The sequence below is a fragment of the Lepidochelys kempii genome, chromosome 1, assembly GCF_965140285.1.
Source record: "Lepidochelys kempii isolate rLepKem1 chromosome 1, rLepKem1.hap1, whole genome shotgun sequence".
Classification (NCBI taxonomy): Eukaryota; Metazoa; Chordata; order Testudines; family Cheloniidae; genus Lepidochelys; species Lepidochelys kempii.
The window spans coordinates 287,041,844-287,065,945 of NC_136380.1; the positions used below are offsets into that span (position 1 = coordinate 287,041,844).

Genomic DNA, 24,102 nt, shown 5'->3' on the forward strand with positions numbered 1-24,102 from the left:
GACAAAGAAAAGGAAAGTACACCAACCTTGTTCCAGTTACTTTACTGACTATGGAATATGCACTTGGTAACTAGCCATTCTGTGGAATTACTTGTAATTTGTGAGAAAACATTTTTTACAACTACAACATAAACAGCTACAAAGGAAGAAATTTCATATAATATATTAATTGTATGGCCTGAAAAGGGGGAACACTAATTACCGTATATATTCGTTCATAAGCCGAATTTTTTTAGTAAAAAAGGGAAGCATCAGAGAAGGGGGGTTGGCTTATGAATGGGTATAGAGAGGGAGAGGTGGGACATAGCCCCTCTCCCCCAACAGAGGGAGCAAGGAGAGGCAGCACAACTAGCAGAGCCAGAAGGGAAGAGGCGGGGCCAGAATCTCTCCGCTTATGGCCACACTGCTCTCCCCCAAGCCTCCAAAGCAGCTGCTGCCGCACTGGCCAGCCTACCAGAGCAGCTCCGGCCAGGCCAGAGACATCCTCCCATGGCCCTCCCCAGATAAGCTGGGAAGGGATGGGACGGGGAGAATGTGGGGGTCCCGGGCTAAGGGTGAGGTCATATGGGGGGTGGTCACAGGAGTTACTCCTCTGACCCCCAACTTCTCCCCCCCCACAAAAATTTCCCCACCAGTTGCTGTCCCAGCCCATCAGTGTAAGCAGCTGGCACGCCGGGACACTTTGTTTACTTATGCTTACCTCTGTGCCTGCGGATGCTCGAGGTAAACAAACCATCTCGGCCCTCCAGCGGCTTATCCAGATGGCCCGGGAGCCAAAGTTTCTTGACCCCTGAATTATAGGGTTGGCTTATGAATGGGTCATAAAAAATTTCCATTTTTACTTATCCATCTTGGGGGGGAGGTCAGCTTATAAATAAACTGGCTTATGATAGAGTATAAAGGAAATAAGAAGAACATTTTGAATAGCTTCATGTGATAAGTAGACACAGACTCTTGACAAAGAAATGACATTATGCACAATTTGGACAGCATTAGGAAAACTTCTTTACCAAAGAATGACATACAAATTCAGACTAACAGTCCATATCTTGAAATGGACTCAATTGCTGTACATAATTAGTCATTCTATTTCAACCAGATACTTAAGTGAAAAACTCCTTGTTAACAGTTACAATCAAATATGCATATTTATATTGCAATAGAAAGTGTCTTAGCAACACTACTACAAAACAACCAGATGCAAACAGAACTGTCACCTACTGACAGTGTACAAGACAGTTTTTTAAGTGCTAATTTTCAACTGTGGACGATTTACCATTATCGGTAACTAATGAAATAGTACTATGGATTTCTACAGAACTTTCCATCCATAAAGCTACAAAGATGGGTATTACCCCAATATTACACATGGGAAACTGAGGTACAAATTAGTTAAGTGACTTACACAAGGTCACACAAATCAGCAGAAGGGCTAGGAATAGAACTCAGGTTTTCTTACTCCCGTTTCCATGTTCTGGACTACTGCCCCGGCAATCATAGTAACATGCAAAGTAATATTTTCCATTTCACTACCCAAGAGAGAGTGTAAGTGTTTTGCACTAATTGTATTAGTAAGCAAACTACAGCTTTTTACAAATAACTTGACTTCAGCAATCAGTTTCATATGCTCTAGTCAACTGGTACCAGAGCTCTAAAAATGTCTCAAGCACACAAACTAATGTCCATGAGCAGACTTTCTGGTGTGATGCAACTTCAGCACATACAAAACACCAGAAAATTGGGGTGCATTAAGAGAAAACAAAAACAAATAAATAAATAAAACAAAAACAAAAAAACAAACAAATGGAAATGGGAACCTGAAAGACTTGAATGAAATTCAGATTATTTACTCTTGGACCGTTATAGCAAATAAATCAGCGAAGGGAAGGGACTGAAAAGATCACAACGCTTAATTATTTTTAAAGGATTCTCAAATAGCTTAGTCCCAAATTTTAACCTATAAATATTATCTGGTGGGGAATGCCCTATACATTTTTATGGTTTTAAGCCTCCCAATCCCTGATTGTGAAATTAAACAACACACCCAACCAGATGGCAGAAGAGGTGAAGTTTAAGTAAAAATCTTATTTTCAAAAGCACCACTGATAAGTAATGAAAAAAACAAACTAGGGAGCTAATAGTAGACAAAGGCTTGATGAACTATACTCCATAGAAATAAGGGGGTTGGGAACAGAAGGGAAACATTTACAAAATGGAAAACAAAAACCAGTAGGCTCTTCAGGCCAGAGCTCATCTTTTTGTTCTGTTTGTACAGGGCCAAGTAGTGGGGTCCTGGCCCATGACTTGAAAACATCGGTAGTACCATAATACCAGTAACAATCTCCACCACCACGTCATTTTCAAGTTTGTAGAAGGCATTATAAACAACTTAGAAATAAAAAACTATGAAAAATATGGTGTCCTTTTACTTGTGCAGCTGTACAGTTTATTTTAAGAGCTGCAGGGCAGGAATTATCTTTATTTTTGTGTACTGTACAGTGCACAGCAGCGTCAGTACTAAGCAACTTATAAAATTATAGCTTGCTAATATTAATAAAACTAGACATACCTAAAAGGTATTAGCAAGAGATGAAATTCAGTGAAACATGACAAAATTTATCAGAAGAATGAAGGATTTTTTTAAAAATTTGCAGCTGTTGATACACTCCACAGCAATAACAGGCTAATGGGGTGGTACTGCACATATTCAGTAATGATGTGTAATTCATTTGTACATTGTTTCAAGCAGCATAACAGTCTTCAAGCTACTGCCTGATATTCTGTCACCGGTTCTCTCTCTACTAAAGCTTGAGACAAGTGCCCATTAAATTTTTTCATATGAGAGGGATAGAGGACAGGTTTACATTAGAAACTTTTGCTGGTAACTTTTGTCAGTTAGGGGGTGTGATTTTTTAAAGGCATTTCTGTCCCAGCAAAAGCTTTATTTTAGATGCAGTTATACCAACAGAAGGTGCCTTTTCCCGCATAGGTTACTTCTTTCAGGGAACTAGTATAACCTATCCCAGCAAAAACAATCTTTTGCTAGCTTAAGATGCATCTATACGAGGAGGATACAGCTATACCGACAAACTTTTCTAGTGTAAATTAGGCGTCATAAGCACTTCCGTCATCAAAAATTTTCAGAGGATACCACCTACCCTTTTACCTGCCTAAGCCTAAAACCTGGCAACCTGTGCATACTTGTAAGACATTTTGGGATCCTTCTTTACAAAAACAATATTAATTTTTCCTTAAATTCAAAAGATATTTTGAGTTAGATTTTACTTCAAAAGGTGTACAAACAAAATAGTACTTTTATTTCAGCAATACTGAATCTCAAAAATAGTTTACATACAAAATTAATTGTAACCACTAATTCAACATAGACATGGCTCTTGTCAACTCTCCCCCTTATATTCCCCACAGTAAAGGGTTAGCAGCATTTTAAAATAGTCTGTGCAATAATTTCACTTTTTAAAGAACACAGATCTTTTAATGTTATAATAAAGCTCAGTGATACGAACTTTGATCTGGACAGACAATATATTTTTTTAAGTTTTCAGAACGTCATCAATACATATCTAGATCCCAATCCTGCAAACACTTATGCAAATTCATAGACCTAAATAAGTCAGCAAGGCTACTTGCACACTTAAAGTTGAGCACACGCATAAGCGTTTCCAGGATCAGAGCCATCGCCAACAGACCAATATAATGCCCTCAATTTTAGTCATATAGTCTTATTTATGGTATAACACAACACTTTGACCTCTACCCAGGAAACTGGAACCAAAACAAGCCAGTCTGATTCTCTGGATACAGTATATTTGAAACATCAGAAGACTTTTCAACTACAAATGCATCTGTAAAATGTCATTGATGACTTTATCAAATGCCTAACACTATTTTAAAAATATATTAAGATTCTGACATAAGCTAATGAAGGCCAGAAGATTCAAGCTTAACTTAATTTTTAATGTCTTGGTTTTTGTCAATATGTATCAAACTGTGTGATTTCTGCATTAATTATAAAAATGACTGACTTATCCTGTATATCTGATGATAAACTGCTTTTTTGTTTGTTTCCCTCTTCTCCCAAATGAAATTCAGTTTTGTTTAGATTAGTACATAGCATATCACTTCTATATGGGCTTAGGCAAGAGCACTGAAAATTTGTCCCTCTATCTAAACTAATATTTGTTTTGTATATTTCTAAATGTGACAAGTGTTTTACCAACAATTAAAGAAAAAGTAGGAACTACCATTTATTCTTTAATTAGCACACAGATCTTCACAAACGAGTAACAGGTTGGATTATAGATTTATTTAAACAGCACTTTAAAACAACAGGGATTCTGCAGTGCTTAAGGCCAAATTCTGTCCTTGAATACTTGTGCACAATTCCTATAGATTTCAGTGAGATTTGCACATGCATTTTTGACAGAAGAATCTAACTACAATTAATATTAGGCTCAATATTTTAGATCAAGTCAGAAAGTCTGATGCAGGTTAAAGGTAAAACGAAAGCAACAGTACATTGTCGGTTTAGTGACTGATACCTGCCTTCAGGGTTGAATGGTAAGTTGAAAAAGTTACAGAATTCTTGAACAGATTAAAGTTGAGTGATGTAAAAAGTATATTTTTCAAATATAAAAATATCTATAAAAATTAAGACTATGATACAATGAACTGATGTACAGAGTATCCTGCACCCATATAAACTGTAATAAATTGGTTAGTCTCTAAGGTGCCACAAGTACTCCTTTTCTTTTTGCGAATACAGACTAACACGGCTGTTCCTCTGAAACCTAAAAATGAAAGTTTCTGATTTCAGATTTAACGTCAAGTACCTGCTTAAATGGCATACCTAACTCTTAACACAAGCTAGAGACAAAGGCCAAGATTTTCAAAAGTCAAGAGTGATTTCTGAGACCTCCATTTTTGTCTGCCAATTGGAGAAACCTTAATGGGCCTGATTTTCAAGTACTAAATACTCACCCTCTTTTTAAAAAAATAAAATAAAATAAAGCAAGCATCTCAAGTTCGGCATTTAGAAACTGAAGTGCCCAAAATCACTAGTCACTTTTAAAATTCTTAGCCAAAGGCATTAGACAAATCTCAGAAAGAAATGACAACAAAACAACACAGATAAGGAGGACCCCCCGCCCATGTTAGCCTTATTATCAGCTTCGGGGGGGGGGGGGGGGGTGAAATACTGCCTTCTAATGAATGGTATGCCAGTTCTTGTACTCAAATTCCTTCATAGTTTATAACTTTATAATACCAAAAGGATCTAGCACGTTGAAATCTGGAAGCCTAGCATGTGTCCGCTGGAATTCTCCACACAAACAATTATGATGTTATAAAATAGTGCAGTCCTCAAGAACTGGATCAGGCATGCTTTGATCAACAATAGACTACACTGAAAAATACGATCACAGAAAAAAAAATCAAAGGACGTAGTGCGTAAATCCACTCTCAGGTCCAAATAAAGGAATCTTTGCAATGAAAACCTAAATAATTATATTTGGGTGTTCTGCTCTGCATACATCTTAACAGTTTGAACTGCATCCATGTTTCCAGAAACCTGTCTATTGACTGACGTGACAGCAAGTTTGATAAACTTTAAGCTCCCCTATTGCTGAGTTAAGCCCAGCAGCCAATCACTTCCACCAGATGTTACTGCTGTACAGGCAATATGAATGTTTTGTTCCTTCGTGGACTTAATTCACTTCCCACCCAGGAATCAAAAGGGAGATCTCTACATTTTATATATGAAATAAAAAGCCAATATAACACCACAATTTTGGCAGTAAATTTTTAAAAAAGTAAACACTGCTGATCCATAATGACATAATTATGTGGTGGGTTTTGGACAGAGTACTACAAAATATCTAAACTAAAGTTACAAGTAACTTGAATTAGAATAAAAGTTTAAGTAACAGATGCATCATTTTTTGGTTTGCAAATTTCAATATGTGCACACAGCTACAATTGTAAACACACGAATTAACTCTCCCTTACTGTATCTGCATGTTCCCATTAGCACTGGCTCACACTGAAAGCTGCTTCAAAGCAGAAACACCACCACACACAGGAAGACGAGACATCATCTGACACAGACAGCACTCAGAGGAAGTGGTTCAGTTTGCTTCAAGTTTGTTTAACAAACATTTCTGAGGGAGGATCAGAACCTGTTCCGACATCATCTCAGCCTCCCCCAGAAAGGCTATGGAGAGTACACCAAAAAATAATTAACCCTATTTCACCCCCTCTCTGCACCCAAGGGACACACATAACAGGCCACAAGGCTACACTGATAAACAGCAAAACCCCAGCATCGCCTATAAAGAAAAGCCAGCAGCAGAGTCGGTGGGTGGCAGATTTCGCTCCATCGGTTTCTTAACCCGGAGCCAAAAGGCACATGGGGGGGGGGGGAACAGACGGGGGGACAGACATTACCACCAACTTATATCCTCACACACCTAAGCAAGCCGAATGTACGACGGGGCTGCAGGGTATCAGGAACCACAACTAGGCCACGGGCTTCGGGGAAGAGACACTAGGACAGAGGCGGGAGCGGGGCGGAGGAGAGGCAGGAGGCGGACACCGCGGGTGGACGGGGAGGCAGCGGCCAGGGCAAGGGGCAGCGAGCAGCAAGGGACGCCGGGGCCGTGTGAAGTGCCACAGAGGATGAGGAGGCCCCAGGGTGCGGGCCCGGGCTCTGCCGCCTCCCGCGGTGACGGCCTTTCCCTCCCCGCACAGCGGGGCTCGGGCGCCGCCGCCGCGGCCGGAGATGGCGGAGGAGGCCGGGGCCGCTGCCTGGGCTAGGCCTAAGGGCTCCGCTCCCGACTCAGACGTTGCGCGTCCCCCCCTCTCTCTCCCTCGGAGACAAAAGCAAACGGAAACCCGGCTGGCTGCGGCCGGGCCCAGGGACCCCGGAGCCGGGCCCGGGCCGCCAGGGGCCCCGCCGCCAGCGCCTGCGGGCCCGGTTGGGAGGCAGCGGGCAGAGCGCGCCGCGGGGAGGGGGCCAGAAAATAATGGGGGCCGAACTCACCGCATGAATTTTCTTGTCCCGCGGATCCAAGATGGCTGAGTATCCAGCACGGAGGATGCTGGGGGAGCGACCTTTACCCTCTGACCCGCCCGCCGCCGCCGCCGCCGCCCGGCCTGGCAACCGGAACCAGGGCGAGACGGCGAGGGTGGCGCGTCCAGGCCCGGCTCTGCGGCGAGGAGAGCGGCTCGCTCGGCTCCCTCCGCCTCCCGGGAAAGGCCCGGCCCCGCGATAAGAGCTGCTGCTGCTGCTGGTGCCTCACGCCTTCCTTCCCCTCGGGCCAGCCCGGCTCCTGGGCCTCGCTGTCTCCGCGCTTAACCCCGGCGGGAGGCCAGGGCGCTGCGGCAGCAGGGAGCCGGGCCTGCGACAGGCAGCGGCCTCCCCCGCGGGAGAGAGCTGGAGGGGAACGGGAGCCCTGGAGACAGCGGGGCCCTAATTAGTGATCCCCTAACGTGAGGGGGCAGCAGCTCGGTCACACACACTGCACAGGAGGGGGCGGATATGGGGTCTGATACTCCCCTGGGGCGGAGGGAGCAGCTCCCTTAAACACCCGCTCCCTGGTAGAGAATGGGGCGGGGAGGGGTATTAGGATTGTTACCTTTCCACCCACTTCCCTTTCCCAAGGAGACAGGGGGCAGCAGCTCTGTTACAGACACACACACACATATAGGGGGTAGCCGGGCAGCAGCTGTGAGGGCTCCTGCTCTATGCTAGAAAATTAGATGGATCCAGCTACATCACGAGGGGGTGTGAAAAATCCACACCCCTGAGTGACAGCTAAGCTGATCTAAGTCCCTGTGTAGACAACACTAGTGAGATAGAAGAATTTTTCTGTCCTCCTAGCTGCGGCCTCTCAGGGAGGTGGATTATCTATGCCAATGGGAAAACCCCTTTTATTGGCATAGATATGTCTACACTGAGGGCATGTCTGCACTACAAAATTAAGTCAACCTAACTTATGGCGGCATACAGCTGTGACAGTAATTACATCACTTGTGCATCACTTTGCTCCTTGTGTTGGCAGTGCGCATCCTCACCAGGAGCACTTGTACAGATTGTACTGTCACTGCGAGGAATTTTGGGACAGCTTCTGAAAGCCAGTAACAGTCAATGTAAGCAACACAGTGTGTACACTGACACTGCTTTGATATAACTACATCAATATTGACTCTACACCTCACATGGAGGTAAGTTGCCATAGGGCAGTTACGGCAGGAGCGAAATTTTAGTGTAAACACAGGTTGACATAAACTGACTTGCTAACTTTGTAGTGTGGACCAGGTCTCTTAACACTACAACAGTGCAGCTCCACTGCTGTATAGACAAGCCCTGAGGTGGGGGTAGGAGGGCAGAAGTTCCTAGGGTATGCCTACATGGGTTAAAAGACCCATGGCTGGCCCAGGTCAGCTGACTTGGGCTTGCCTGGCTCAGGTTGTGGGGCTAAAAATGGCTGTGTAGAGGTTCAGGCTTGGGCTCCAGCCATAACTCTTTTCAGAGTAGCAGCCGTGTTAGTCTGTCTTTGCAAAAAGAAAAGGAGTACTTGTGGCACCTTAGAGACTAACCAGCCATAACTCTGGGACCCTGTGAGGATGGAGGGTCCCAGAACTCGGGCTCCAGCCCGAGCATTTACACAGCTATATTTTAGCCCCAGAACCTGAGCCCTGTGAGCCCAAGTAAACTGACCTGCACTTGTCACAGGCTTTTTATCCCAGTGTAGACATAGCCTTAGACACCCACACACCCTTTGGAATTGGTGGGGGTAGGAGGGCAGCTGCTCTGTTAAATACACTTCCTAGGAAAGAATGAGGGTGGGTGGGGCAGCAAGTCTGACACACAATGAGGAGACTTGGTCAAATTGTAGGATTGGGGCTTTAGCGAAAAAATTTAGATTAATGAAACATTAAGGTTACATATTTGAACAAAGTCAAGGAATGCAAAAAGTAAGGTTCTCACAGAAACATGAACTCTGTTTTGCACATAGTGTGTATTTAGTAGCCTAACCAGTAATCACAAATCTGTATGCACAATGTGAGCAAGTTAATGTTAATTCAAGAACCTTAACTGCTGTATTCCTTTGCTTTGTGTGTTTAATTGTAGAACATTAACGTTGCAAGTACATAGCTTTTGTGTATTTGCCTTCTTTGTTTGTTTTCTTTAAGAAAAGGAAAGTTGTTAGCGTTTTAATGGTTTGTAATAAACTCTGAAGTAGATAAATAGTCCACAATTTACTGTGATGAATGGGGTGAGTTCACACCTTTGCTCCTGTACTTTGCTCCTGTTGTTATTGGCTGAGTACAGTTTTCTGCAAGGATGAGGCCTGTTCTGCACACAAAACTACCAGTTTAATAAAAGGGTATTTTAAACCAATTAAGTTATATTGCTGCAAAACCCTGTGTGGACTCTCTTACTTCAGTTTAAACCTGGCATATATCAGTTTAGCTTGCAGCTGTAAGATTTTGTCAACATACAAACTTGCACTGATTTGGCTAAAAGTGTGTTTGTAAACCTATTTCAGCTAGACTGGTACAAGTTTGTATGTAAACAGTCCTTTTTCTGTTTCAGAGTGGCTTATTTCATAATGTAAATTGATATAAGCCAATTTTAAATCAATATAAGAGTGTGTCTATATGACAGAGGCTGGTGTACACTACTAACTTATGTCAGTATAACTATGTCACTCAGGGATGTGGAAAACAATGTAGGTATACTCACCTAACCCCCTCGTAAATAGCACTGTGTTGACAGGGCTTCTCTCATTGACATAGCTACCTATGCCAACAGGAGAAGCTCTCCCATTGGCATAGGTAGCATCTTCACTAAGCGCTACAATGGTGCAGTGCTGTAAGTGTAGACAAGCCCAGAGACTATACAAGCTTAGCTGTGGCAGCATAGCTCTGTAATGTAGATGTAGCCTTCACCAATAGAAGGGGGTTTTCTGTTGGTTGTAGAAACATCACCTCCTCAAACAAAGTTAGCTATGTTAATAGAAACTCTCTTTTGTCAATATAGCTGTGTCTCCACTGGGAGATATATCAGCATAGCTACATCAGTCACAGGTGTGGGTTTTCTTTTCACACCCCTGACCAACAAACCTATGCCAATATAACTTTTCAGTGTAGATCAGGCCTGAGTGACTGGTAATGCACAAAGTGTGGCACCAGTAGCGTGTGAACAATACAATCTGGCATATACTACTGCATAGAGAGCTAGGAGGAAGAATTGCCCAAACTAGTTACAAAGGCACAGTTGGGGAATCAGATTTACTTTGCAAGAAAACCAGCAAGACCAGTAACAGAGGACTATCATTTGCTATCCTAGGTCATAAACAAAAGTGAAATGTTGTTGGTTGCAGTGTTGTAGCCATGTTGGTCCCAGGATATGACAGAGACAAGGTAGGTGAGGTAATATCTTTTTATTGGATTAACTTCTGTTGGTGGAAGGTACAAGCTTTCAAGCTATACCGAGCTCTTCAGTTCTGGGGAAGGAAGCAGTATCATTGTTGGCTGCCAGACTTAAAAACCATTTGTTAACCAAAGCCAACAAAGTCAGGGCATGTCTACACTACAAAATTATGTCAACCAGAGTTACGTCGGCATACAGCCATTGCAATAATTAAATCGCTTTTGCATATCCGCACTATGCTCCTTGTGTCAGCAGTGCGCGTCCTCACCAGGAGCACTTGTACCAACTGTACTGTCAGTGTGGGGCATACTGAAAGCCAGTAACAGTTGATGTAAGTAACGAAGTGTCTGCACTGACACTGTGTCAACCTAACTACATTGGCGTTGACTCTATGCCTCTCTTGGAGGTGGAGTTATTAAGTCAGCCTAGCGGGGCAGTTATGTCGCGGGGAGCGAAATGTTAGCTAACACTTAGGTCTGGTCTACACTACAAAGCCATATTGGTATAACTATGTTGCTTGGGTGTGTGAAAAATCCTCACCCCTGAGTAACTTAATTTTACTGACCTAACCACCCATGTAGGCAGCGCTGTCGGCAGGATAGCTTCTCCCATCGACATAACTGCTGCCTCTCAGGGAGGTGGATTAACTACACCTATGGGAGAGCTCTCTCCTGTCAGTTTAGAGCATCTTCATTAAAGTGTTTCAGCAGCACAGCTGCATGAGCGCAGCTGTGCCAATAAGTGTTTTAAGTGCAGACTTGCCCTTACGTAGTTAGGTCGACGTAAGCTGCCTTGCAGTGAGTGACCTTGTAGTGTAGATCAGGCGTCAGTTAACAGATGTAGTTTAGAGGGGGCCGTTTCACTTTCCTGTCTGCAGATTATCCCAGCAGCTGTCAGGAAAAAACAAATAGTTCATTTGCTTATAATGTGTTAAACTTTATTCACACTTAGAAGAAAACATTCAGCAAAAGAATTTTCTCATTATAAATATTGTCTACTAAATTTTACCGTCTCTCCAAAACACAAGTTTTTGGAGCATGTCAGAAGTGTGTGTTAGTGACCTTTATTCTTGAGATCCCCTCTCTCACTGAAAGTTGAACTAAAATATAGATAAGGCCCCCACCCAGATGCCCATGGTTTTCAGTGGATCTGTATTTTCCACAATGGAATTGGTAAAGGTGTTTTTTCCTTCTCCCCAAATGTCATCATAGAAGAAGGTATGATCCCACCATCTTAGTAGTATTAAAAAACCCAGCATATACATATTTGTCTATTACTTCTCTTCAGTGTCTGACTTAGTGTAAAGTAAGTCAAATCATCAGGCCAAATGTCAAGTTAATGGAACTCTGTCCATTGTAAAAAATAATAGGACCTACAATAAAAAATAAAATGAAAGATTTTACAAGAAATATTATGCTGCAGATACACTGTATAAAGAAAAAGAGGTCAGCAAAACAAGACCTGTAAAATAATATCGGTTATAGAAAATTAGGACTGTAGACAGATTATATTATTTCTCAAGGGAAAAAGGAAGGCTGAGGGTGCAGACAAATTTATCTTCCAAAGGAGAGAAAATATTAGAAATGTTCAAGCTCACACAAAAGGAGGTTATAATGGCATTTCAAAGAATGGTTGGTTAGACACAGACTAGATCTGGGAACCACCCCAGAATTGTGGCAGTGGGCGTAAAGAAGGTATGGGAACCTTAGGAAGAATCATATGTCTTGCTCATGGTCAATAATATGTGATTATTGTCTTGCTCATGGTCTTCGGAGAGCTGCTTGGTCGTACATTCACTAGTCAAAACGTTCTGGACATCATAAAGGAACCCCGATCCAAGATTTGTGAATCTGACCCATGCCCTTCCTGGTCTGTGAGAGTCATGAACAACTGGTGTGACTGTGACTCCTAACGAAAATAGCCAATGCCTTGTTCAGAGAGGAATCTTCCCTTTCACATTTAAACACGCAATAGTTCAATCAACACTGAACAAACCTACCCTGGATACTTCAGTTCTAGCCAACTGTCGCTATGATGTGGCTTACTTCATATACTAAAGGCACTGATTTTTGCTAAGAAGTATTCAGGAGCCAATAGTGGGGTAGAGGATGGGTTGCCATCCAACTATCAACTTAAAAAACTTCTTTATAAAGCAAAGGGTTCAAGATCAGACCGAACATTTCAGCAAAGACCAGAGCAAGTAGTTAGTCTACACTGGCAACAGCAAAAAAGAGAAGACTGGGATTAATAATGTATTTATATTTTCTGTTACATTTCTCACCCTATTTTTATAATTTTGATATCAATAAATATTTGTGCTGGTTATGAGCAGTCATCTTCCAAGGTTCTGTACTCTGGCGTCCCTTCTGCTGAATGTCAAAATAAATGCAGAGAAATTCTAAAGTGGTGGAAACTTCATAGACTTCTTTGTGCCCATGAATTGCATATAATCGTGCAAACATCTGTAAACATATTCAGTTGCTAGTCTATCCCAAAATCAACATTGAAGCATGCAGCATTCACATCTTCTGAATGCGAGATGCAGTTTAGTAGCCTTTTAAGACAGCATTCTAATCTTGCTGTGACTAACTTCAGAGACCAGCAAATCAACATACAAGACTGGGAGCATACAACTCACAGAAAGCTTCTTTGTGTGGTCTCTCAGAATTTTATCATTATTTTATGCCAGAAGCCTAAATGCTGATTTGGGGGCATGTGATCACCCAGTAATACTCTTGGATCCCTTGGTGATGTTGAGCTCTCACATCACAGCAGCCAGAAGTAACGCTTTCTACCATCTCCTCCTGTTGGCTAGAAGACACCATTGCATCCTGGCAGACAAAGACTTGGCCTCAGTTATTCATGCCTTCATCACCTCTTGGCTGGACTACAGCAATGCAATACTGTGACCCAGGGATCCCTTGGTGCCAACTGGCAGAGGGCACAGGGGATGCACAAAGTTTTACAGGATCCCCTGGGTTGGATATCTGCATAATAGTTCATGTAAAGGCGGCTTGTGAAATCTCTACCTAGAGCCAGTAGCCCTCTGGTCATCATAGTCATTGGAAAATGTATGGAGTTGTGTATCTATATTTAAGGAGTTGTGTATCTATACTGAAAATTATGCTCTTAAAGTGTTGGAGTTAAGGCAGGTCACCAGGAGGTGACATCTCTTAGAGATATTCCCCTCAAGCAGGAGGTAACTGACACCTGTTTCCCTTTCTGGCCATTTGTCAACTGTATGCCTCACACTTTGTGTCTATTTGTACACTGAGCAGGTGCCAATTGAGACATTGTGAAATCTACAAGAAAGGAAATCTACAGGGTGAAACAAATAGCAAGGGGGTGTCTTCTTTATGAATAAAGACAAAGGATTGGTCTGGTGTATCTTGGAGTGCAAAGAAATTGTCAGGACCCTCGCTACAGGGCCTGGGTCAAGCCTGGGGCCTGGATTTGTGGGGACATTGTCCCAGTTCAGTCTAGAGGGTCTAAGCCCAAACCAGCAGTCTGTATTAGTGTCAAGCCATATGATCAGGTTGGAGTCAAGTCAAGCCACACCAGATCAGAGCCATGTGAGTCAGCCAAAGTAGGATTAGTGAAACAGAGGCAGGGTGAGAATGCAGGAGCAGAGGACTAGGAACCAGAAGCCAGATTAGGTATCAGAAGCAATACAATGTATCAGGAGTGAATTGGATGCCTCCAGATGTTCCTCTCTTAGGCTTTAAATAACATGCTTCAGCCAACTAGTGAATGCAATAGGCTCTCCCAGTCAGCATCTCTGTAGTTCAGTGGTGCTTGGTCCCACAGGACTCACAGTCAGTCAGTTGCTGCTCTGTCAAAGTTGTTGGGTGGTGGTGTGGATACAGCAGATGCTCAGGGACTATCTGACCTAGGCCCTAGCCCTGTGGATCGTCACAGAGACATCCCTTGTTTTTGAAGTCCAGGCTGTAGATTCTGAGTTACGATTTTATTTTTTATGTAACCATTTGTTTCCAATGTATTTTTTTACCATGCTCAGGCAATAATGTTCTCTGTTTCCCTCTTTTCAAGGGCCTTCCACCTCCACAGGATAAATCATGTCACCTGAAGCCTGGGTGCCTGAACCACCTTACTGTGGGGAAGAGAAAGAGTCTAGGATGAGCTAATGGGAGACCTGCTTGATTAAACAAATTCCAGGTTCCAACTCAACCACCAAAAGGATAAGGATATTTGCAGGGAAGAAAGACACAGAGGCTGCACAGCATGAGGAGAGACTGGCAGATACATTCTTGGAGAGAGGTCAGCTGGTCTGCATTACTGGTTGTTGCAGCTTGTAAATACCTATGTGAAATAAAATGTTGGATTTGTACAGAAGGCAAGAGTAACAAATTTTATTATAGGTAGTGGTAAAAGTGGCACAGACTTTAATGAATTTCATCAAATACCTAATCTCAAAGTTTCATAATAAACATATACAAACTGCCATCACAGTAATCCATAACCTGTAAATGGCAGCACATTGCCAGTATGGATAACATGCATAATGTATGTTATCGAAGTATTTACAGAATTCATGATATACAATACCTACACATTTACAAGAAGGATCACACACACAACCACTTCAAATACCATTTCATTACCCCTCATGAATGGGACCAGGCATACCCATTATATTATTGAGCTCTTATTATTCTAAGGATCTCAGATTTCCATTGCATGAGTAACCACTGTCTGGTTGTGTGTACTGGTTCAGCTGTCAGCAGTGTCCTGATTCCATTCCTGATGAAAAGGTTCCCCCTTCTCTTTGCAAACATTGTGTAGGGCACAGCAATCCTCAATATTGTGGACTTCATTAATGACACTGGATTCCAAATGATTTTGAAGGCTGTGCCAGCAGCCTTTTAATCTGCCAAATGCACATTCCACCATCTTCATACAGCTAGCATGTAGCTGAACCTTTTGTTGACAGGTCCTCTGAAATCAGGATATGGTTTCATAACCCATGTCAACAGGGGCTTTTAGAATTATAATAGGAACAGTTACTCCATTTATAACATTGTCATTTTGTGGGAATAATCTCACAGCTTCTCTATGAAGGTAAACAAGCTCAAAAGAAAAAGGAAAGAGACAGCTGAAAAGGCAAATCCATCAGCATCAACAGCTGTAAATATAAGCCCAGTAAATATATTTTGCTTATTGGTCTGGTTATTTTATGAGGTTTTGTAGTTTAAGCAAATACATAGGTGTGGGTGAGAGAGATGGTAAAGTTAAGTTTCGTAAAATGTTTATTTGATGCTAAATTGGAACATCTCTGTTTTTCTTAATCAGGCTTGGGCAGCTCTCCTGACAATGCTATAGTCAGAGCTACAGGGACACCTCCACCAGAACTGCCAAAGAACCAGAAATCTGCTCTTAGACCTTTCACAACAATGGCTGATGGCTGGTGAAGCACTGTACACTTTGTATTCTGTTGTAATTGAAATCAATATATTTGAAAATGTAAAAAACATCAAAAATATTTGAATAAATCATATTCTGTTATTGTTTAATAGCACAATTAATTGTGATTAATTTTTATAATTGCTTGACAGCCCTACTGATTATACATAATATGACACTACATAATAATATACTACCCTTTGTATTTAAATAGTCGCATACCACCAATCTTATGAATTTAAGAAAATAAACACATTTTTATGTAATATTTTAAATTATGAAATGCCTTTACATACAACAGATTAAATGAGAACTGAATATTTCCCAGGGTAAAGTTCAAATAATTTTGCTAAGTGTAGATTCTGGAATCTAATTAAGCACTAACTTAAACTTTTTAAGATCAGGGCGTCAGATTCACTATTGGCAGTCTCAAGCATTCAAAAATCAGAAGTCACGTTCTTCAAAAGCACAAGATTAAAAAAAGGATCTTTTTTCTGCTCTTTAGATTTTGTTCCTTTCAGATGAACTTGGGTCACAAGCTCAACCTTTTTTCCCCCACAACCATGAGGCCTGGAAACTTCCCTTAAAAAAAAAAAAAGAAGAAGAAAGTAAGTTGAGTTTCTCATGAATTCACAACATGCAAGGAGCTGGACTTTAAGAAAAACACCCAACATCATGAGACTTATGATAAAATCCTGAGAGTTAGCAACAGCAAACTCATTCAGAGGAAAGGGCCAGGTCCCATACTTAATTACGGTCTCTGAGCTGGAATGTAAATTCAGACTTCATCCTCCAGTCAGTCCACTGTGGGAGTTGCTGAGATGTTTACACAGAGATCAAGAAAATACAACTTTTGTAACTATACTCTGATACTGCAATGGGTTCTTTGTGATCTGACCTCTGTGCCTATTGTAGAGCCTCATCTGCCACTGCAGAGTTCACTGCAGGATCAGTACCTTAGCTGACACGTTAAACCTGTTTCTCCTCATTCCAATGTCACATTGTACAAAACTTATAATGTTGCTTTAACATCCAAGATATTTCCATATTTAAATTTACTGTATTCACTGCAGTTAAAGGATCAGATGCCCAGTCCTGTATTTTCTAAGCCAGAATCCCCAAGTGAGTTTTGCCTGAATTATAATTAGGCCCATAGAATTTAACTTTTTCATGTTTAAAACTAATTTTCATTCTTTAAAGTATATTCATTGTAAGAGTACACAGGATGCTCATTTCCTCTTGTAACTAAACCAAAGAAACATTTAGTGTAACAGCGAATTGCATTTCCAGTTTTCACTATATAGATGCAGTATCATGTACTGTCAAGACCGCATATATTTCATAAGCAAATATGTTCTGCGTTTTTTATATGATGTTTTTGTTTTTTTAAGTTATGTAAGCTTGGATACTAAATTATAGGTTTTATTTACCCAAGTGGGAGTCTTGAATAGTTTGTGACCTGCACTTATTGAAGGTGCTTTTTAAAAACACAAGAGACTGTTCAACTGCCAAATTTAGGCTAGAGTATAGTATATCTTCAGGTCTTGGGTCCCAATCCTGCAAACATGCATAATGGGACTGTTTGTATGAGTAAAGTTATGCACATGCATACATGTTTGTGAGATCAGGGCCTTATTTTAGAAAAGTATGCTACAGCATATCAGCTTTCAAGTTAAGGCAGAGAAATTGCTTTATCTATTCCACAGTAGATCATTTTGTGGCCTAGACAACAAAGCTATATATTAAATATCATTGTGGCATAGGAGAAGGGGAGGAATTCATACCTTAAGGAGACTTTTTTTTCCCAATACAATGACACTAGAGAGTACTGCATATAGTCCTTATATGCATCTGAAATTGTGAGCTCTTTGAGGCAGGGACCATGAGTTGTATTGTGTTGGTTAACACATAAATAATAATGTAGTCAGAATAGAAGGAAGCACACATACAGCTATAAAAGAAGACATTCAGATGTTTTAGGTTAGAAAATACAAACAGTTTCTTACCAAAAATTTCTTATTGTAATATTTCTAATATGTTTTTCGACTGATTATGTCTTTTGTTAGCCAGATGGTATTTTATTTTATCTCAAATTCATCAATATAAAGAGATGACGATTTATGTTACAATAGTATCTAAGGGCTCTAAATGAGATCAGGGCCCCCCTGTGCAAGGCACTGTACAGACATAAGAACATCAGAACAACGATACTGAGTCACACCAAAGGTCCATCTAGCCCAGTATCCTGTCTTCTGACAGTGGCCAATGCCAGGTGCCCCAGAGGGAATGAACAGAACAGGTAATCATCAAGTGATCCATCCCGTGCCCATTCCCAAGAGACAGCCCTTGCCCTAAGAACATTCCACGTAAATAGGCAAGACAGACAACTGGCAGGAGAAGAGCAGAGAGGTGAGGTGACTTGCTCAAGGTCGCACAGCAAGTTAGCGGCAGGGCTGGAAATAGCACCCAAGTGCCCTGAGTCCCAGGCCAACGTCATATCCACTAGACCACAGTACCTTTATCTCTGCTTAACTTGGTCCTTACTGTTCAAATAATTGTTTTTCACTAAGGAGAAAGTGAATACAATATATTAGCATTCAAGATCAAATATGGAATATTTTGAATAAAAATGTGTTGCCTAAATAGTTAAGATTTTAAAATTATTTGAGTGTTACCATAGTAATAGCACACATATATTAATGTCCAAATGTAATACTAATTGGAGCCTTGTGGCTATGATTTTTTTTAAAATGACAAATGAGAGTCAGTCTAGTGACCATATAAAAAGGATTAAAACTCCTGTGAGGAAACCCTGACCCATCTGACATCAATTGCTAAAACTCCTATTGACTTTATTGGGGTCAGGAGTTCATCCTTGGTTTTCATCAGTCAAAGCAGACCCTGATATTGTGCAAACTTCTTCACCCAGCTCTGTCAATGTACCTCAATCCTGACTTGGAACATGTTTGTGCTACTTCCTACTGTGCCAAACAGACAGTTTTTATGGTGCCCTTAGATGGGGAATTACCATCCCTCTTAACTCAAAAAGAGAATTTGAACTCAAGTCTCTGAGGGTGAAAGGCTAGTGTACTAGTCTGTTTTGCTTTTAAAAATATGAAGTTTAGCTTTTATTAGTCTTCACCATCTTCTTGGGAGAGGGGGTAAATACTCTATTATTAAGAAATCATTTATTGTCATGGGAGTTACAAGCCTGCAGTGTATTTGCTCTTATACAGAGGTTTTTTTTAAATTCTCCCTTCAACTGACCTTGGAGTACATTAAAGGAAGTACAGGTTTCTCTTACATAACTTTTCAGGTTACTTTCAGTTATTGTAACAATGACTATTAGAGTAATAGCAGAAAACAGAATGCAGGACAAATTTGTCAAAATTCATAGTTCTGAGCAGCAAATGAAACAGTTGTGTATTTATTCTGGATTTTTAGAAACTAATTACTGCAGATTTAATGCTTCAGGGCCAAACTCAAGTCACTGGATGCTCCCATTGGCATCCGTGGGCAGAATTTCAGGGGTAAGTGTCTGCTTACTCTTAGTATTACATATATTGTGGTGGGACATAAGGTCCCAACCAAGGTCTAGGCCCTGTTGTGTTAAACACTGTAGAAACAGAAAAAAGGATAGTCCCTGCCCTAAAGAGCTTATAGTCTAAATATCCATCCACTGTACAAGCTGGGTCTCAGTTTTAAATGCAATCTGAAACAGCTTTATTTATAATTTCTCCTATAGGAATCAGATATCCAGGAGCAAGACTCAACCTTGTGCTCCTCTAGCCATTGTTGTACTAATAAAAAATGTACGTCACCAAAACCTTAACTCCCTGTTAAGGGAACAAAAGTTTTCATTTCTGTCTATTGCAAAACTATGCCTATGTCTTAGTTTAGTACTGGTTTCAACAGAAGATGCTGCTGATGAAAATTATGCTGGAAGGAAGGATGCAACCCTATTGTTAAACCGTATTGTTAAATGCAACCATGCTGTTAAAACGTCTTTTGTTGGTAAGTTCACTGATGACTGTTTAACACTGCCTCTTATTTTTATACAGCTTGATCAGACCTAACAAGTTAGAGGATTTGTAACTTGTAAATTGTAGTTAAAAGTCACATGTGATGCTCACCTACAATATGGCTGGTGAAATGTATAGATTAACTTGAAAAACTGCAAGCAATAAGTCTTGCTTTAAACCATCACTCAGCATTTTACATTTTATGACAGTTTGGAAAGAAAAACTATTAGATTAGCTCAGAATAATTCCTCCTTTGTATTCTCTAGACTAGGCAACCAATCTTACACTTCTCCTTTCTAATACACATTTAATGAGCACTGGTGCCAAACCCACCCACAGCAAATACCAACAATTGATTTGAAAGGTTATGTTATATGTATATGTGAAAACGGTACTGTTATGCTTTCTGTGGTGAGGCATAGATCTGTTTTGGTTCCTATTTTCTAAATCACGCATGAGATGAAAAACCCAGTGGTCATCTGTGTCTCAATATATCATATGAGGTCTTTTTGTTTGTTTGCTTTATGAGAAGAAGAAGAGGTCGCTAACAATGCCTCTTGTGCATACATTTCCCTCCAAAAACATTTTTAAATTAAGGGAAATAGTAATTAAAAACAACATTTTGTAAAATGTTAAATGAATGCACTCTAGGGTCTCTTGTCTGTTCAAGTGTATCCATAAACTTAAAAAGCACACAGTCATTAACAGAATTACTCCTCCAGCCCAAATGCAATGCCTTGTCTACACTAAAGGGAAAAGGTGATCTAAGCTACGCAATTTGAGTTACATGAATAGTGTAACTCAAGTCAACATAGCTTAGATCTACTTACTGCAGTGTCCACAGTACGCGATGTTGACAGGAGACGCTCTCCCATCAACTCCCCCTACTTGCCTTGATCTGGTGGAGTACAGGAGTTGAGAAGAGAGCGATCTGCAGCCAATTTAGTAGGTCTTCACTAGACCACCTAAATCGACTGCTGATGCATCTATCGCTGCTCAATGATCCCCCAGTTACTGTAGACAAGCCTTCAGTTTCCTTTTACAGTTTTGGGAGCTTACCAGAGAGGACACATCCCAGTAACTGTATGTTAAAAGCTATGAGAAAAATACCCCAGCTGTGCCAAATCATAATTTCAAAAGAGAGTAAAATACAGTTCTCACAGGTAAGGAATTGTAAGGCGGTCGCAGCTCTCTCCCGTCCGTCAGGATGGGAAACCACACCCCCTTCGCTACGACACTTCTGGCATGCTTCAGTTCAGGGGAAAATCAGCTCACAGTTAGTGTCCCAGGCCTGCAGGCAGGCCGAGCAGCAATAAGTCTATAGGCCTGAAGTCCTCAATCAGGGCGGGGTGACACCAGTTAATGGCTCTGGCCAGTGTCTCGGAGAGCTGCAATGAGTCTATCTGCCCGGGCCATTGTAACAGTGTGGCCTCTGGCAGGACACAACTGAGAGTATCAGTTCAGGACAAATTGCTTAGAGCAGGGCAGTTACAGCCCAAAGCTGGGTGTCCTTTATTACTAAGGCACATCAAAACAGCTAAACAGAGAGGACTTCGGTTTTACCCCACTACCTAACCAGAAGTCATATAAGCAATTCCCTCAGACACTCCAGTTTCCCAGTATCACCATCAGCACCACTCGTTATGGGGATGAATGGTACCATAACCAGACCAACATTTGGTTCTCCTGGACTTCTTCCTACCCTGTCTCCCTGCTCCGTAGTCTGCAGGTCCTCCTTTTCCTTGAGGTACTTGGTGGGTGAACGAGGTTTCTGGCAACTCCTACCCACTGTGGGCCTCGGAGCCCCAGCTCACTAGGGTCTTGGCATGGTTGGTCTCTGTGACCTGGGGCTCCGACTGCTTCTGGGCAGGAGCTTTCAACACACATCCGCTCTCCTCCCTGATCATCCCAGACTGAGCTGGACTACCATCTTCTATAGTCTGCCTCCAGTCAAGAGTGACAGAAGCTCCCTAAAAATGGAGGGGCTACTGGTGCCCAAACTGTGGCCCTGCCCCCACACCACCCCTTCCCCCCGAGGCTCCGTCCCCTGCTTGCTCCTCTCCACCCCCTGTCCCTCGTCACTTGCCCTTATGTCAGATAAGAAGTGAAGGGGTCATGCCCCATTGTCCCCCCGTTTTGATGCCCCTGCCTCCAGTTGAAGCATGCCCAACAAGGGTGAGGGGGTGTCGTCCCTTTGGCCCACAGGATATGGTTAACCCCTGCAGGGCCAGCGTGGGGTAAATACACCCTGTCACAAACTCCCCACTGTGAGATAGGGTCCAGTGGTGGCTCCCCATCTCCATCTTCCCTATCCATGCAGGAGAAGAAATCTGCATTCATGTAGTCTTGCCTGGTGAACATGATACACAGAAGTCATAAGGCTGGAGGGAGAGGTACTGCCTCATAATCCATGCATTGCTATCCTTCATGCTATTGAGCCACTGGAGGCATGCATGGTTGGTGACCATCTGAAAGGGGTTCCTCAGTAGATAGTACCCCAGGGCATTGATTGCCCACTTCACAGTCAGGTACTCTCTCTGTGGGCAAATATCAGGTCTCTCTGGGAAACAGCTTATGACTCAGGTAGAGGACTGGGTGTTCCTGCCTGTCGACCTCCTGGAACAACACCACCCCAAGTCCCGCTTCTGATGAATTTGTCTGGAAGTACTTTGTAAAGTCGAGGTGAAACAGAACCAACTGCTTGGTCAGCTGTTCTTTCAGATCCCGAAAGGCTCTTTCACATTCCTCTGACCATTAGATCTTCTGGGGTCAGGAGGTTTTTTGTTAAGTCCAATAGGGGGTGGCCAGCATTGCAATTGGCATTAATTGGTGGTAATACCCCACCAACCCAAGGAACTGTCTTACTTGCTTTTTCGTCATAGGTGTGGGCAGTCCCACAGGGCTTGCTCTTGTCTACCAATGGGCATAGTATCTCCTTCCCTACTATGTATCCCAGGTAGGTCACCTCTCTCTGCCCGAGATGACACTTGGCCAGTCTGGCTTCTCCAAGGGCTCACAGTATGTTAGTGAGGTGCTGAAGGTGTTCTTCCTAGCTGTAACTGTAGACTAGGATATCAATATACATAGCCGCATACTGGCTGTATGGCTCTAACAGTTGGTTCATTAGCTGCTGGAAAGTGGCCACGGCCCTGTGCAGGGTGACAAATTGGTACAGGCCAAACAGAGTATGGAAGGCCTTCTTCTCCTAGGATGCCAGCATCAGGGGTATCTGCCAATAACCCTTGGTCAGGTCCAGGGCACTGCCCAGCCGCTCGTAACTCATCTACCCAGGGTATGGGGTAGGCATCAAACCAGGAGATCGCAATCACCTTCCTGAAATTGATACAAAATCTTATGGCCTCGTCTGGCTTCAGGACCAGCTTTATCAGGCTCTACCACTCACTCCAAGATTCTTCCGCCACTCCTAGGGCCAGCGTCATTTTGAGCTCCTTTTGGATGGCATCCCACATCTTCTTAGGAAAAGTGTGGTGGTTGTCCCGGACCTTCTGGCCTGGAATGGTGGCTTATTGCATTAGTTCTGGGAGGGTAGAGGGGATCAATAAGCCCTCCTGGGCTTACCAAGCCCTTAGGAGGTTCATGTGGTATGTTTGGACCTCTCTCCACCTCCCTGGTAACCAGACTTTGTAATCTACGTGCCCTACCCATCACGCCACCTCAAGGAGCCTTGCCACTTGACCAGGAGCTTGAATTCAGAGGAGGGAAGTAGGAGTAGGTTGCTGTCCCCGAGTTCAAAGGTCTGCAGTTTCATCCCTCAGTTGTATTGGCGTTCTTTTGCTTGGTGCGTCTGCAGTAGATTCTTCCGGGTGAATGTCCCAAGCCTCTGGAGACATTCCTGCAGCTGTATTATGTAGGGGACCAACCCCATGGCCCAGGATTCCTGCTCGTCCCAGGTTTCCTTAAGGAGGTTTAGGATTCCCTGGGGTTGCCTCCCGTAGAGTAGCTCAAATGGGAGAAACCTGTGGAAGCTTGAGGGATCTCGCGCACTGTGAACAACAATGCAGGTAATAACTTATCCCAGTGTCACAGGTTGTCCTCCATGAATTTCTTAAGCATTGATTTCAAAGTCCCATTGAATCTCTCCACCAGACCATCCATATGGGGCTGATACACTGAGGTTTTAAGGGCTCCAATTTTCAATAACTGGCACAGCTCCACCATTAACTTCGATGAGACATTGGTCCC

General features: G+C 42.4%; 1 protein-coding gene and 1 long non-coding RNA gene across 9 annotated transcripts in view; one reads left to right on the top strand and one right to left on the bottom strand.

The window, feature by feature from the left end:
- Positions 1-7,238, bottom strand: part of CNOT2 (CCR4-NOT transcription complex subunit 2) — a 151,353-nt gene extending 144,115 nt beyond the window's left edge. The window contains exon 1 of one of the 5 annotated variants that reach the window (XM_073327795.1): positions 7,058-7,236. The gene's annotated coding sequence lies outside the window, so the exon portion shown is untranslated. Of the gene's footprint in view, positions 1-7,057 lie in introns of all 5 variants that reach the window. The other 4 variants (XM_073327792.1, XM_073327793.2, XM_073327791.2 and 1 more) reach the window with 4 other exon arrangements.
- LOC140905117 (uncharacterized) lies at positions 7,002-15,972 on the top strand. Of its 4 annotated transcripts, none has more exons than XR_012156758.1 (4): positions 7,002-7,307; positions 8,079-10,455; positions 14,507-14,734; positions 15,767-15,972. It is a non-coding gene; the product is annotated as an uncharacterized LOC140905117 (long non-coding RNA). The 4 variants fall into 4 exon arrangements; XR_012156759.1 differs by lacking the exon at positions 7,002-7,307 and having other exon boundaries at positions 7,514-8,241; positions 10,373-10,455; XR_012156756.1 differs by lacking the exon at positions 7,002-7,307 and having other exon boundaries at positions 7,514-10,455.
- Positions 15,973-24,102: the final 8,130 nt, after the last annotated feature.